Below are 10,043 nucleotides of genomic sequence, written 5' to 3' on the forward strand. Positions count from 1 at the left end.
TGCGCCAACAATGCACAAGACCCCTCCCCGCCCCCCGCCGCCGAGCCTAAGACGATCCAAAAGCCGACGGAAAAAAGGGGTGCAACACGAGGACTTCCCAGGAGGTCACCCATCCTAGTACTACTCTCGCCCAAGCACGCTTAACTGCGGAGTTCTGATGGGATCCGGTGCATTAGTGCTGGTATGATCGCACCCGACATGTCCTGCGCCAACAATGCACAAGACCCCTCCCCGCCCCCCGCCGCCGAGCCTAAGACGATCCAAAAGCCGACGGAAAAAAGGGGTGCAACACGAGGACTTCCCAGGAGGTCACCCATCCTAGTACTACTCTCGCCCAAGCACGCTTAACTGCGGAGTTCTGATGGGATCCGGTGCATTAGTGCTGGTATGATCGCACCCGACATGTCCTGCGCCAACAATGCACAAGACCCCTCCCCGCCCCCCGCCGCCGAGCCTAAGACGATCCAAAAGCCGACGGAAAAAAGGGGTGCAACACGAGGACTTCCCAGGAGGTCACCCATCCTAGTACTACTCTCGCCCAAGCACGCTTAACTGCGGAGTTCTGATGGGATCCGGTGCATTAGTGCTGGTATGATCGCACCCGACATGTCCTGCGCCAACAATGCACAAGACCCCTCCCCGCCCCCCGCCGCCGAGCCTAAGACGATCCAAAAGCCGACGGAAAAAAGGGGTGCAACACGAGGACTTCCCAGGAGGTCACCCATCCTAGTACTACTCTCGCCCAAGCACGCTTAACTGCGGAGTTCTGATGGGATCCGGTGCATTAGTGCTGGTATGATCGCACCCGACATGTCCTGCGCCAACAATGCACAAGACCCCTCCCCGCCCCCCGCCGCCGAGCCTAAGACGATCCAAAAGCCGACGGAAAAAAGGGGTGCAACACGAGGACTTCCCAGGAGGTCACCCATCCTAGTACTACTCTCGCCCAAGCACGCTTAACTGCGGAGTTCTGATGGGATCCGGTGCATTAGTGCTGGTATGATCGCACCCGACATGTCCTGCGCCAACAATGCACAAGACCCCTCCCCGCCCCCCGCCGCCGAGCCTAAGACGATCCAAAAGCCGACGGAAAAAAGGGGTGCAACACGAGGACTTCCCAGGAGGTCACCCATCCTAGTACTACTCTCGCCCAAGCACGCTTAACTGCGGAGTTCTGATGGGATCCGGTGCATTAGTGCTGGTATGATCGCACCCGACATGTCCTGCGCCAACAATGCACAAGACCCCTCCCCGCCCCCCGCCGCCGAGCCTAAGACGATCCAAAAGCCGACGGAAAAAAGGGGTGCAACACGAGGACTTCCCAGGAGGTCACCCATCCTAGTACTACTCTCGCCCAAGCACGCTTAACTGCGGAGTTCTGATGGGATCCGGTGCATTAGTGCTGGTATGATCGCACCCGACATGTCCTGCGCCAACAATGCACAAGACCCCTCCCCGCCCCCCGCCGCCGAGCCTAAGACGATCCAAAAGCCGACGGAAAAAAGGGGTGCAACACGAGGACTTCCCAGGAGGTCACCCATCCTAGTACTACTCTCGCCCAAGCACGCTTAACTGCGGAGTTCTGATGGGATCCGGTGCATTAGTGCTGGTATGATCGCACCCGACATGTCCTGCGCCAACAATGCACAAGACCCCTCCCCGCCCCCCGCCGCCGAGCCTAAGACGATCCAAAAGCCGACGGAAAAAAGGGGTGCAACACGAGGACTTCCCAGGAGGTCACCCATCCTAGTACTACTCTCGCCCAAGCACGCTTAACTGCGGAGTTCTGATGGGATCCGGTGCATTAGTGCTGGTATGATCGCACCCGACATGTCCTGCGCCAACAATGCACAAGACCCCTCCCCGCCCCCCGCCGCCGAGCCTAAGACGATCCAAAAGCCGACGGAAAAAAGGGGTGCAACACGAGGACTTCCCAGGAGGTCACCCATCCTAGTACTACTCTCGCCCAAGCACGCTTAACTGCGGAGTTCTGATGGGATCCGGTGCATTAGTGCTGGTATGATCGCACCCGACATGTCCTGCGCCAACAATGCACAAGACCCCTCCCCGCCCCCCGCCGCCGAGCCTAAGACGATCCAAAAGCCGACGGAAAAAAGGGGTGCAACACGAGGACTTCCCAGGAGGTCACCCATCCTAGTACTACTCTCGCCCAAGCACGCTTAACTGCGGAGTTCTGATGGGATCCGGTGCATTAGTGCTGGTATGATCGCACCCGACATGTCCTGCGCCAACAATGCACAAGACCCCTCCCCGCCCCCCGCCGCCGAGCCTAAGACGATCCAAAAGCCGACGGAAAAAAGGGGTGCAACACGAGGACTTCCCAGGAGGTCACCCATCCTAGTACTACTCTCGCCCAAGCACGCTTAACTGCGGAGTTCTGATGGGATCCGGTGCATTAGTGCTGGTATGATCGCACCCGACATGTCCTGCGCCAACAATGCACAAGACCCCTCCCCGCCCCCCGCCGCCGAGCCTAAGACGATCCAAAAGCCGACGGAAAAAAGGGGTGCAACACGAGGACTTCCCAGGAGGTCACCCATCCTAGTACTACTCTCGCCCAAGCACGCTTAACTGCGGAGTTCTGATGGGATCCGGTGCATTAGTGCTGGTATGATCGCACCCGACATGTCCTGCGCCAACAATGCACAAGACCCCTCCCCGCCCCCCGCCGCCGAGCCTAAGACGATCCAAAAGCCGACGGAAAAAAGGGGTGCAACACGAGGACTTCCCAGGAGGTCACCCATCCTAGTACTACTCTCGCCCAAGCACGCTTAACTGCGGAGTTCTGATGGGATCCGGTGCATTAGTGCTGGTATGATCGCACCCGACATGTCCTGCGCCAACAATGCACAAGACCCCTCCCCGCCCCCCGCCGCCGAGCCTAAGACGATCCAAAAGCCGACGGAAAAAAGGGGTGCAACACGAGGACTTCCCAGGAGGTCACCCATCCTAGTACTACTCTCGCCCAAGCACGCTTAACTGCGGAGTTCTGATGGGATCCGGTGCATTAGTGCTGGTATGATCGCACCCGACATGTCCTGCGCCAACAATGCACAAGACCCCTCCCCGCCCCCCGCCGCCGAGCCTAAGACGATCCAAAAGCCGACGGAAAAAAGGGGTGCAACACGAGGACTTCCCAGGAGGTCACCCATCCTAGTACTACTCTCGCCCAAGCACGCTTAACTGCGGAGTTCTGATGGGATCCGGTGCATTAGTGCTGGTATGATCGCACCCGACATGTCCTGCGCCAACAATGCACAAGACCCCTCCCCGCCCCCCGCCGCCGAGCCTAAGACGATCCAAAAGCCGACGGAAAAAAGGGGTGCAACACGAGGACTTCCCAGGAGGTCACCCATCCTAGTACTACTCTCGCCCAAGCACGCTTAACTGCGGAGTTCTGATGGGATCCGGTGCATTAGTGCTGGTATGATCGCACCCGACATGTCCTGCGCCAACAATGCACAAGACCCCTCCCCGCCCCCCGCCGCCGAGCCTAAGACGATCCAAAAGCCGACGGAAAAAAGGGGTGCAACACGAGGACTTCCCAGGAGGTCACCCATCCTAGTACTACTCTCGCCCAAGCACGCTTAACTGCGGAGTTCTGATGGGATCCGGTGCATTAGTGCTGGTATGATCGCACCCGACATGTCCTGCGCCAACAATGCACAAGACCCCTCCCCGCCCCCCGCCGCCGAGCCTAAGACGATCCAAAAGCCGACGGAAAAAAGGGGTGCAACACGAGGACTTCCCAGGAGGTCACCCATCCTAGTACTACTCTCGCCCAAGCACGCTTAACTGCGGAGTTCTGATGGGATCCGGTGCATTAGTGCTGGTATGATCGCACCCGACATGTCCTGCGCCAACAATGCACAAGACCCCTCCCCGCCCCCCGCCGCCGAGCCTAAGACGATCCAAAAGCCGACGGAAAAAAGGGGTGCAACACGAGGACTTCCCAGGAGGTCACCCATCCTAGTACTACTCTCGCCCAAGCACGCTTAACTGCGGAGTTCTGATGGGATCCGGTGCATTAGTGCTGGTATGATCGCACCCGACATGTCCTGCGCCAACAATGCACAAGACCCCTCCCCGCCCCCCGCCGCCGAGCCTAAGACGATCCAAAAGCCGACGGAAAAAAGGGGTGCAACACGAGGACTTCCCAGGAGGTCACCCATCCTAGTACTACTCTCGCCCAAGCACGCTTAACTGCGGAGTTCTGATGGGATCCGGTGCATTAGTGCTGGTATGATCGCACCCGACATGTCCTGCGCCAACAATGCACAAGACCCCTCCCCGCCCCCCGCCGCCGAGCCTAAGACGATCCAAAAGCCGACGGAAAAAAGGGGTGCAACACGAGGACTTCCCAGGAGGTCACCCATCCTAGTACTACTCTCGCCCAAGCACGCTTAACTGCGGAGTTCTGATGGGATCCGGTGCATTAGTGCTGGTATGATCGCACCCGACATGTCCTGCGCCAACAATGCACAAGACCCCTCCCCGCCCCCCGCCGCCGAGCCTAAGACGATCCAAAAGCCGACGGAAAAAAGGGGTGCAACACGAGGACTTCCCAGGAGGTCACCCATCCTAGTACTACTCTCGCCCAAGCACGCTTAACTGCGGAGTTCTGATGGGATCCGGTGCATTAGTGCTGGTATGATCGCACCCGACATGTCCTGCGCCAACAATGCACAAGACCCCTCCCCGCCCCCCGCCGCCGAGCCTAAGACGATCCAAAAGCCGACGGAAAAAAGGGGTGCAACACGAGGACTTCCCAGGAGGTCACCCATCCTAGTACTACTCTCGCCCAAGCACGCTTAACTGCGGAGTTCTGATGGGATCCGGTGCATTAGTGCTGGTATGATCGCACCCGACATGTCCTGCGCCAACAATGCACAAGACCCCTCCCCGCCCCCCGCCGCCGAGCCTAAGACGATCCAAAAGCCGACGGAAAAAAGGGGTGCAACACGAGGACTTCCCAGGAGGTCACCCATCCTAGTACTACTCTCGCCCAAGCACGCTTAACTGCGGAGTTCTGATGGGATCCGGTGCATTAGTGCTGGTATGATCGCACCCGACATGTCCTGCGCCAACAATGCACAAGACCCCTCCCCGCCCCCCGCCGCCGAGCCTAAGACGATCCAAAAGCCGACGGAAAAAAGGGGTGCAACACGAGGACTTCCCAGGAGGTCACCCATCCTAGTACTACTCTCGCCCAAGCACGCTTAACTGCGGAGTTCTGATGGGATCCGGTGCATTAGTGCTGGTATGATCGCACCCGACATGTCCTGCGCCAACAATGCACAAGACCCCTCCCCGCCCCCCGCCGCCGAGCCTAAGACGATCCAAAAGCCGACGGAAAAAAGGGGTGCAACACGAGGACTTCCCAGGAGGTCACCCATCCTAGTACTACTCTCGCCCAAGCACGCTTAACTGCGGAGTTCTGATGGGATCCGGTGCATTAGTGCTGGTATGATCGCACCCGACATGTCCTGCGCCAACAATGCACAAGACCCCTCCCCGCCCCCCGCCGCCGAGCCTAAGACGATCCAAAAGCCGACGGAAAAAAGGGGTGCAACACGAGGACTTCCCAGGAGGTCACCCATCCTAGTACTACTCTCGCCCAAGCACGCTTAACTGCGGAGTTCTGATGGGATCCGGTGCATTAGTGCTGGTATGATCGCACCCGACATGTCCTGCGCCAACAATGCACAAGACCCCTCCCCGCCCCCCGCCGCCGAGCCTAAGACGATCCAAAAGCCGACGGAAAAAAGGGGTGCAACACGAGGACTTCCCAGGAGGTCACCCATCCTAGTACTACTCTCGCCCAAGCACGCTTAACTGCGGAGTTCTGATGGGATCCGGTGCATTAGTGCTGGTATGATCGCACCCGACATGTCCTGCGCCAACAATGCACAAGACCCCTCCCCGCCCCCCGCCGCCGAGCCTAAGACGATCCAAAAGCCGACGGAAAAAAGGGGTGCAACACGAGGACTTCCCAGGAGGTCACCCATCCTAGTACTACTCTCGCCCAAGCACGCTTAACTGCGGAGTTCTGATGGGATCCGGTGCATTAGTGCTGGTATGATCGCACCCGACATGTCCTGCGCCAACAATGCACAAGACCCCTCCCCGCCCCCCGCCGCCGAGCCTAAGACGATCCAAAAGCCGACGGAAAAAAGGGGTGCAACACGAGGACTTCCCAGGAGGTCACCCATCCTAGTACTACTCTCGCCCAAGCACGCTTAACTGCGGAGTTCTGATGGGATCCGGTGCATTAGTGCTGGTATGATCGCACCCGACATGTCCTGCGCCAACAATGCACAAGACCCCTCCCCGCCCCCCGCCGCCGAGCCTAAGACGATCCAAAAGCCGACGGAAAAAAGGGGTGCAACACGAGGACTTCCCAGGAGGTCACCCATCCTAGTACTACTCTCGCCCAAGCACGCTTAACTGCGGAGTTCTGATGGGATCCGGTGCATTAGTGCTGGTATGATCGCACCCGACATGTCCTGCGCCAACAATGCACAAGACCCCTCCCCGCCCCCCGCCGCCGAGCCTAAGACGATCCAAAAGCCGACGGAAAAAAGGGGTGCAACACGAGGACTTCCCAGGAGGTCACCCATCCTAGTACTACTCTCGCCCAAGCACGCTTAACTGCGGAGTTCTGATGGGATCCGGTGCATTAGTGCTGGTATGATCGCACCCGACATGTCCTGCGCCAACAATGCACAAGACCCCTCCCCGCCCCCCGCCGCCGAGCCTAAGACGATCCAAAAGCCGACGGAAAAAAGGGGTGCAACACGAGGACTTCCCAGGAGGTCACCCATCCTAGTACTACTCTCGCCCAAGCACGCTTAACTGCGGAGTTCTGATGGGATCCGGTGCATTAGTGCTGGTATGATCGCACCCGACATGTCCTGCGCCAACAATGCACAAGACCCCTCCCCGCCCCCCGCCGCCGAGCCTAAGACGATCCAAAAGCCGACGGAAAAAAGGGGTGCAACACGAGGACTTCCCAGGAGGTCACCCATCCTAGTACTACTCTCGCCCAAGCACGCTTAACTGCGGAGTTCTGATGGGATCCGGTGCATTAGTGCTGGTATGATCGCACCCGACATGTCCTGCGCCAACAATGCACAAGACCCCTCCCCGCCCCCCGCCGCCGAGCCTAAGACGATCCAAAAGCCGACGGAAAAAAGGGGTGCAACACGAGGACTTCCCAGGAGGTCACCCATCCTAGTACTACTCTCGCCCAAGCACGCTTAACTGCGGAGTTCTGATGGGATCCGGTGCATTAGTGCTGGTATGATCGCACCCGACATGTCCTGCGCCAACAATGCACAAGACCCCTCCCCGCCCCCCGCCGCCGAGCCTAAGACGATCCAAAAGCCGACGGAAAAAAGGGGTGCAACACGAGGACTTCCCAGGAGGTCACCCATCCTAGTACTACTCTCGCCCAAGCACGCTTAACTGCGGAGTTCTGATGGGATCCGGTGCATTAGTGCTGGTATGATCGCACCCGACATGTCCTGCGCCAACAATGCACAAGACCCCTCCCCGCCCCCCGCCGCCGAGCCTAAGACGATCCAAAAGCCGACGGAAAAAAGGGGTGCAACACGAGGACTTCCCAGGAGGTCACCCATCCTAGTACTACTCTCGCCCAAGCACGCTTAACTGCGGAGTTCTGATGGGATCCGGTGCATTAGTGCTGGTATGATCGCACCCGACATGTCCTGCGCCAACAATGCACAAGACCCCTCCCCGCCCCCCGCCGCCGAGCCTAAGACGATCCAAAAGCCGACGGAAAAAAGGGGTGCAACACGAGGACTTCCCAGGAGGTCACCCATCCTAGTACTACTCTCGCCCAAGCACGCTTAACTGCGGAGTTCTGATGGGATCCGGTGCATTAGTGCTGGTATGATCGCACCCGACATGTCCTGCGCCAACAATGCACAAGACCCCTCCCCGCCCCCCGCCGCCGAGCCTAAGACGATCCAAAAGCCGACGGAAAAAAGGGGTGCAACACGAGGACTTCCCAGGAGGTCACCCATCCTAGTACTACTCTCGCCCAAGCACGCTTAACTGCGGAGTTCTGATGGGATCCGGTGCATTAGTGCTGGTATGATCGCACCCGACATGTCCTGCGCCAACAATGCACAAGACCCCTCCCCGCCCCCCGCCGCCGAGCCTAAGACGATCCAAAAGCCGACGGAAAAAAGGGGTGCAACACGAGGACTTCCCAGGAGGTCACCCATCCTAGTACTACTCTCGCCCAAGCACGCTTAACTGCGGAGTTCTGATGGGATCCGGTGCATTAGTGCTGGTATGATCGCACCCGACATGTCCTGCGCCAACAATGCACAAGACCCCTCCCCGCCCCCCGCCGCCGAGCCTAAGACGATCCAAAAGCCGACGGAAAAAAGGGGTGCAACACGAGGACTTCCCAGGAGGTCACCCATCCTAGTACTACTCTCGCCCAAGCACGCTTAACTGCGGAGTTCTGATGGGATCCGGTGCATTAGTGCTGGTATGATCGCACCCGACATGTCCTGCGCCAACAATGCACAAGACCCCTCCCCGCCCCCCGCCGCCGAGCCTAAGACGATCCAAAAGCCGACGGAAAAAAGGGGTGCAACACGAGGACTTCCCAGGAGGTCACCCATCCTAGTACTACTCTCGCCCAAGCACGCTTAACTGCGGAGTTCTGATGGGATCCGGTGCATTAGTGCTGGTATGATCGCACCCGACATGTCCTGCGCCAACAATGCACAAGACCCCTCCCCGCCCCCCGCCGCCGAGCCTAAGACGATCCAAAAGCCGACGGAAAAAAGGGGTGCAACACGAGGACTTCCCAGGAGGTCACCCATCCTAGTACTACTCTCGCCCAAGCACGCTTAACTGCGGAGTTCTGATGGGATCCGGTGCATTAGTGCTGGTATGATCGCACCCGACATGTCCTGCGCCAACAATGCACAAGACCCCTCCCCGCCCCCCGCCGCCGAGCCTAAGACGATCCAAAAGCCGACGGAAAAAAGGGGTGCAACACGAGGACTTCCCAGGAGGTCACCCATCCTAGTACTACTCTCGCCCAAGCACGCTTAACTGCGGAGTTCTGATGGGATCCGGTGCATTAGTGCTGGTATGATCGCACCCGACATGTCCTGCGCCAACAATGCACAAGACCCCTCCCCGCCCCCCGCCGCCGAGCCTAAGACGATCCAAAAGCCGACGGAAAAAAGGGGTGCAACACGAGGACTTCCCAGGAGGTCACCCATCCTAGTACTACTCTCGCCCAAGCACGCTTAACTGCGGAGTTCTGATGGGATCCGGTGCATTAGTGCTGGTATGATCGCACCCGACATGTCCTGCGCCAACAATGCACAAGACCCCTCCCCGCCCCCCGCCGCCGAGCCTAAGACGATCCAAAAGCCGACGGAAAAAAGGGGTGCAACACGAGGACTTCCCAGGAGGTCACCCATCCTAGTACTACTCTCGCCCAAGCACGCTTAACTGCGGAGTTCTGATGGGATCCGGTGCATTAGTGCTGGTATGATCGCACCCGACATGTCCTGCGCCAACAATGCACAAGACCCCTCCCCGCCCCCCGCCGCCGAGCCTAAGACGATCCAAAAGCCGACGGAAAAAAGGGGTGCAACACGAGGACTTCCCAGGAGGTCACCCATCCTAGTACTACTCTCGCCCAAGCACGCTTAACTGCGGAGTTCTGATGGGATCCGGTGCATTAGTGCTGGTATGATCGCACCCGACATGTCCTGCGCCAACAATGCACAAGACCCCTCCCCGCCCCCCGCCGCCGAGCCTAAGACGATCCAAAAGCCGACGGAAAAAAGGGGTGCAACACGAGGACTTCCCAGGAGGTCACCCATCCTAGTACTACTCTCGCCCAAGCACGCTTAACTGCGGAGTTCTGATGGGATCCGGTGCATTAGTGCTGGTATGATCGCACCCGACATGTCCTGCGCCAACAATGCACAAGACCCCTCCCCGCCCCCCGCCGCCGAGCC

The 10,043-nt window shown here is 58.9% G+C and overlaps 49 non-coding genes across 49 annotated transcripts; all 49 read right to left on the reverse strand.

Moving 5' to 3' along the window:
• Positions 1 to 76: 76 nt before the first annotated feature.
• Positions 77 to 195, reverse strand: LOC148762665 (5S ribosomal RNA). Its single transcript, XR_016026689.1, has one exon. It is a non-coding gene; the product is annotated as a 5S ribosomal RNA (ribosomal RNA).
• An 85-nt stretch (positions 196 to 280) lies between these two features.
• On the reverse strand, positions 281 to 399 carry LOC148762666 (5S ribosomal RNA). Its single transcript, XR_016026700.1, has one exon. It is a non-coding gene; the product is annotated as a 5S ribosomal RNA (ribosomal RNA).
• An 85-nt stretch (positions 400 to 484) lies between these two features.
• On the reverse strand, positions 485 to 603 carry LOC148762667 (5S ribosomal RNA). Its single transcript, XR_016026711.1, has one exon. It is a non-coding gene; the product is annotated as a 5S ribosomal RNA (ribosomal RNA).
• Positions 604 to 688: 85 nt separating this feature from the next.
• LOC148762668 (5S ribosomal RNA) lies at positions 689 to 807 on the reverse strand. The gene has a single exon (XR_016026722.1). It is a non-coding gene; the product is annotated as a 5S ribosomal RNA (ribosomal RNA).
• Positions 808 to 892: 85 nt separating this feature from the next.
• On the reverse strand, positions 893 to 1,011 carry LOC148762669 (5S ribosomal RNA). Its single transcript, XR_016026733.1, has one exon. It is a non-coding gene; the product is annotated as a 5S ribosomal RNA (ribosomal RNA).
• Positions 1,012 to 1,096: 85 nt separating this feature from the next.
• LOC148762670 (5S ribosomal RNA) lies at positions 1,097 to 1,215 on the reverse strand. Its single transcript, XR_016026744.1, has one exon. It is a non-coding gene; the product is annotated as a 5S ribosomal RNA (ribosomal RNA).
• Positions 1,216 to 1,300: 85 nt separating this feature from the next.
• On the reverse strand, positions 1,301 to 1,419 carry LOC148762671 (5S ribosomal RNA). Its single transcript, XR_016026752.1, has one exon. It is a non-coding gene; the product is annotated as a 5S ribosomal RNA (ribosomal RNA).
• An 85-nt stretch (positions 1,420 to 1,504) lies between these two features.
• On the reverse strand, positions 1,505 to 1,623 carry LOC148762672 (5S ribosomal RNA). Its single transcript, XR_016026753.1, has one exon. It is a non-coding gene; the product is annotated as a 5S ribosomal RNA (ribosomal RNA).
• Positions 1,624 to 1,708: 85 nt separating this feature from the next.
• LOC148762673 (5S ribosomal RNA) lies at positions 1,709 to 1,827 on the reverse strand. Its single transcript, XR_016026764.1, has one exon. It is a non-coding gene; the product is annotated as a 5S ribosomal RNA (ribosomal RNA).
• Positions 1,828 to 1,912: 85 nt separating this feature from the next.
• On the reverse strand, positions 1,913 to 2,031 carry LOC148762674 (5S ribosomal RNA). The gene has a single exon (XR_016026772.1). It is a non-coding gene; the product is annotated as a 5S ribosomal RNA (ribosomal RNA).
• Positions 2,032 to 2,116: 85 nt separating this feature from the next.
• LOC148762675 (5S ribosomal RNA) lies at positions 2,117 to 2,235 on the reverse strand. Its single transcript, XR_016026784.1, has one exon. It is a non-coding gene; the product is annotated as a 5S ribosomal RNA (ribosomal RNA).
• Positions 2,236 to 2,320: 85 nt separating this feature from the next.
• Positions 2,321 to 2,439, reverse strand: LOC148762676 (5S ribosomal RNA). The gene has a single exon (XR_016026795.1). It is a non-coding gene; the product is annotated as a 5S ribosomal RNA (ribosomal RNA).
• An 85-nt stretch (positions 2,440 to 2,524) lies between these two features.
• Positions 2,525 to 2,643, reverse strand: LOC148762677 (5S ribosomal RNA). The gene has a single exon (XR_016026806.1). It is a non-coding gene; the product is annotated as a 5S ribosomal RNA (ribosomal RNA).
• An 85-nt stretch (positions 2,644 to 2,728) lies between these two features.
• LOC148762678 (5S ribosomal RNA) lies at positions 2,729 to 2,847 on the reverse strand. Its single transcript, XR_016026818.1, has one exon. It is a non-coding gene; the product is annotated as a 5S ribosomal RNA (ribosomal RNA).
• Positions 2,848 to 2,932: 85 nt separating this feature from the next.
• Positions 2,933 to 3,051, reverse strand: LOC148762679 (5S ribosomal RNA). The gene has a single exon (XR_016026829.1). It is a non-coding gene; the product is annotated as a 5S ribosomal RNA (ribosomal RNA).
• Positions 3,052 to 3,136: 85 nt separating this feature from the next.
• LOC148762680 (5S ribosomal RNA) lies at positions 3,137 to 3,255 on the reverse strand. Its single transcript, XR_016026840.1, has one exon. It is a non-coding gene; the product is annotated as a 5S ribosomal RNA (ribosomal RNA).
• An 85-nt stretch (positions 3,256 to 3,340) lies between these two features.
• On the reverse strand, positions 3,341 to 3,459 carry LOC148762681 (5S ribosomal RNA). The gene has a single exon (XR_016026850.1). It is a non-coding gene; the product is annotated as a 5S ribosomal RNA (ribosomal RNA).
• An 85-nt stretch (positions 3,460 to 3,544) lies between these two features.
• LOC148762682 (5S ribosomal RNA) lies at positions 3,545 to 3,663 on the reverse strand. The gene has a single exon (XR_016026861.1). It is a non-coding gene; the product is annotated as a 5S ribosomal RNA (ribosomal RNA).
• An 85-nt stretch (positions 3,664 to 3,748) lies between these two features.
• Positions 3,749 to 3,867, reverse strand: LOC148762683 (5S ribosomal RNA). Its single transcript, XR_016026867.1, has one exon. It is a non-coding gene; the product is annotated as a 5S ribosomal RNA (ribosomal RNA).
• Positions 3,868 to 3,952: 85 nt separating this feature from the next.
• Positions 3,953 to 4,071, reverse strand: LOC148762684 (5S ribosomal RNA). The gene has a single exon (XR_016026868.1). It is a non-coding gene; the product is annotated as a 5S ribosomal RNA (ribosomal RNA).
• Positions 4,072 to 4,156: 85 nt separating this feature from the next.
• LOC148762685 (5S ribosomal RNA) lies at positions 4,157 to 4,275 on the reverse strand. Its single transcript, XR_016026870.1, has one exon. It is a non-coding gene; the product is annotated as a 5S ribosomal RNA (ribosomal RNA).
• Positions 4,276 to 4,360: 85 nt separating this feature from the next.
• On the reverse strand, positions 4,361 to 4,479 carry LOC148762686 (5S ribosomal RNA). The gene has a single exon (XR_016026871.1). It is a non-coding gene; the product is annotated as a 5S ribosomal RNA (ribosomal RNA).
• Positions 4,480 to 4,564: 85 nt separating this feature from the next.
• On the reverse strand, positions 4,565 to 4,683 carry LOC148762687 (5S ribosomal RNA). Its single transcript, XR_016026872.1, has one exon. It is a non-coding gene; the product is annotated as a 5S ribosomal RNA (ribosomal RNA).
• An 85-nt stretch (positions 4,684 to 4,768) lies between these two features.
• On the reverse strand, positions 4,769 to 4,887 carry LOC148762688 (5S ribosomal RNA). Its single transcript, XR_016026873.1, has one exon. It is a non-coding gene; the product is annotated as a 5S ribosomal RNA (ribosomal RNA).
• Positions 4,888 to 4,972: 85 nt separating this feature from the next.
• On the reverse strand, positions 4,973 to 5,091 carry LOC148762689 (5S ribosomal RNA). Its single transcript, XR_016026874.1, has one exon. It is a non-coding gene; the product is annotated as a 5S ribosomal RNA (ribosomal RNA).
• An 85-nt stretch (positions 5,092 to 5,176) lies between these two features.
• On the reverse strand, positions 5,177 to 5,295 carry LOC148762690 (5S ribosomal RNA). The gene has a single exon (XR_016026875.1). It is a non-coding gene; the product is annotated as a 5S ribosomal RNA (ribosomal RNA).
• An 85-nt stretch (positions 5,296 to 5,380) lies between these two features.
• Positions 5,381 to 5,499, reverse strand: LOC148762691 (5S ribosomal RNA). Its single transcript, XR_016026876.1, has one exon. It is a non-coding gene; the product is annotated as a 5S ribosomal RNA (ribosomal RNA).
• Positions 5,500 to 5,584: 85 nt separating this feature from the next.
• On the reverse strand, positions 5,585 to 5,703 carry LOC148762692 (5S ribosomal RNA). Its single transcript, XR_016026877.1, has one exon. It is a non-coding gene; the product is annotated as a 5S ribosomal RNA (ribosomal RNA).
• Positions 5,704 to 5,788: 85 nt separating this feature from the next.
• Positions 5,789 to 5,907, reverse strand: LOC148762693 (5S ribosomal RNA). The gene has a single exon (XR_016026878.1). It is a non-coding gene; the product is annotated as a 5S ribosomal RNA (ribosomal RNA).
• An 85-nt stretch (positions 5,908 to 5,992) lies between these two features.
• Positions 5,993 to 6,111, reverse strand: LOC148762694 (5S ribosomal RNA). The gene has a single exon (XR_016026879.1). It is a non-coding gene; the product is annotated as a 5S ribosomal RNA (ribosomal RNA).
• Positions 6,112 to 6,196: 85 nt separating this feature from the next.
• Positions 6,197 to 6,315, reverse strand: LOC148762695 (5S ribosomal RNA). Its single transcript, XR_016026881.1, has one exon. It is a non-coding gene; the product is annotated as a 5S ribosomal RNA (ribosomal RNA).
• Positions 6,316 to 6,400: 85 nt separating this feature from the next.
• On the reverse strand, positions 6,401 to 6,519 carry LOC148762696 (5S ribosomal RNA). Its single transcript, XR_016026882.1, has one exon. It is a non-coding gene; the product is annotated as a 5S ribosomal RNA (ribosomal RNA).
• Positions 6,520 to 6,604: 85 nt separating this feature from the next.
• LOC148762697 (5S ribosomal RNA) lies at positions 6,605 to 6,723 on the reverse strand. The gene has a single exon (XR_016026883.1). It is a non-coding gene; the product is annotated as a 5S ribosomal RNA (ribosomal RNA).
• An 85-nt stretch (positions 6,724 to 6,808) lies between these two features.
• On the reverse strand, positions 6,809 to 6,927 carry LOC148762698 (5S ribosomal RNA). The gene has a single exon (XR_016026884.1). It is a non-coding gene; the product is annotated as a 5S ribosomal RNA (ribosomal RNA).
• Positions 6,928 to 7,012: 85 nt separating this feature from the next.
• LOC148762699 (5S ribosomal RNA) lies at positions 7,013 to 7,131 on the reverse strand. Its single transcript, XR_016026885.1, has one exon. It is a non-coding gene; the product is annotated as a 5S ribosomal RNA (ribosomal RNA).
• Positions 7,132 to 7,216: 85 nt separating this feature from the next.
• Positions 7,217 to 7,335, reverse strand: LOC148762700 (5S ribosomal RNA). The gene has a single exon (XR_016026573.1). It is a non-coding gene; the product is annotated as a 5S ribosomal RNA (ribosomal RNA).
• Positions 7,336 to 7,420: 85 nt separating this feature from the next.
• LOC148762701 (5S ribosomal RNA) lies at positions 7,421 to 7,539 on the reverse strand. The gene has a single exon (XR_016026574.1). It is a non-coding gene; the product is annotated as a 5S ribosomal RNA (ribosomal RNA).
• Positions 7,540 to 7,624: 85 nt separating this feature from the next.
• Positions 7,625 to 7,743, reverse strand: LOC148762702 (5S ribosomal RNA). Its single transcript, XR_016026575.1, has one exon. It is a non-coding gene; the product is annotated as a 5S ribosomal RNA (ribosomal RNA).
• Positions 7,744 to 7,828: 85 nt separating this feature from the next.
• On the reverse strand, positions 7,829 to 7,947 carry LOC148762703 (5S ribosomal RNA). Its single transcript, XR_016026576.1, has one exon. It is a non-coding gene; the product is annotated as a 5S ribosomal RNA (ribosomal RNA).
• An 85-nt stretch (positions 7,948 to 8,032) lies between these two features.
• LOC148762704 (5S ribosomal RNA) lies at positions 8,033 to 8,151 on the reverse strand. The gene has a single exon (XR_016026577.1). It is a non-coding gene; the product is annotated as a 5S ribosomal RNA (ribosomal RNA).
• An 85-nt stretch (positions 8,152 to 8,236) lies between these two features.
• Positions 8,237 to 8,355, reverse strand: LOC148762705 (5S ribosomal RNA). The gene has a single exon (XR_016026579.1). It is a non-coding gene; the product is annotated as a 5S ribosomal RNA (ribosomal RNA).
• Positions 8,356 to 8,440: 85 nt separating this feature from the next.
• Positions 8,441 to 8,559, reverse strand: LOC148762706 (5S ribosomal RNA). Its single transcript, XR_016026580.1, has one exon. It is a non-coding gene; the product is annotated as a 5S ribosomal RNA (ribosomal RNA).
• Positions 8,560 to 8,644: 85 nt separating this feature from the next.
• LOC148762707 (5S ribosomal RNA) lies at positions 8,645 to 8,763 on the reverse strand. Its single transcript, XR_016026581.1, has one exon. It is a non-coding gene; the product is annotated as a 5S ribosomal RNA (ribosomal RNA).
• Positions 8,764 to 8,848: 85 nt separating this feature from the next.
• LOC148762708 (5S ribosomal RNA) lies at positions 8,849 to 8,967 on the reverse strand. The gene has a single exon (XR_016026582.1). It is a non-coding gene; the product is annotated as a 5S ribosomal RNA (ribosomal RNA).
• An 85-nt stretch (positions 8,968 to 9,052) lies between these two features.
• Positions 9,053 to 9,171, reverse strand: LOC148762709 (5S ribosomal RNA). Its single transcript, XR_016026583.1, has one exon. It is a non-coding gene; the product is annotated as a 5S ribosomal RNA (ribosomal RNA).
• Positions 9,172 to 9,256: 85 nt separating this feature from the next.
• LOC148762710 (5S ribosomal RNA) lies at positions 9,257 to 9,375 on the reverse strand. Its single transcript, XR_016026584.1, has one exon. It is a non-coding gene; the product is annotated as a 5S ribosomal RNA (ribosomal RNA).
• An 85-nt stretch (positions 9,376 to 9,460) lies between these two features.
• Positions 9,461 to 9,579, reverse strand: LOC148762711 (5S ribosomal RNA). The gene has a single exon (XR_016026585.1). It is a non-coding gene; the product is annotated as a 5S ribosomal RNA (ribosomal RNA).
• An 85-nt stretch (positions 9,580 to 9,664) lies between these two features.
• Positions 9,665 to 9,783, reverse strand: LOC148762712 (5S ribosomal RNA). Its single transcript, XR_016026586.1, has one exon. It is a non-coding gene; the product is annotated as a 5S ribosomal RNA (ribosomal RNA).
• An 85-nt stretch (positions 9,784 to 9,868) lies between these two features.
• On the reverse strand, positions 9,869 to 9,987 carry LOC148762713 (5S ribosomal RNA). Its single transcript, XR_016026587.1, has one exon. It is a non-coding gene; the product is annotated as a 5S ribosomal RNA (ribosomal RNA).
• Between the last annotated feature and the right edge of the window lie 56 nt (positions 9,988 to 10,043).

The sequence above is a fragment of the Theobroma cacao genome, chromosome 5 (genome assembly GCF_053813885.1).
Source record: "Theobroma cacao isolate CCN51 chromosome 5, ASM5381388v1, whole genome shotgun sequence".
Taxonomy (NCBI): Eukaryota; Viridiplantae; Streptophyta; class Magnoliopsida; order Malvales; family Malvaceae; genus Theobroma; species Theobroma cacao.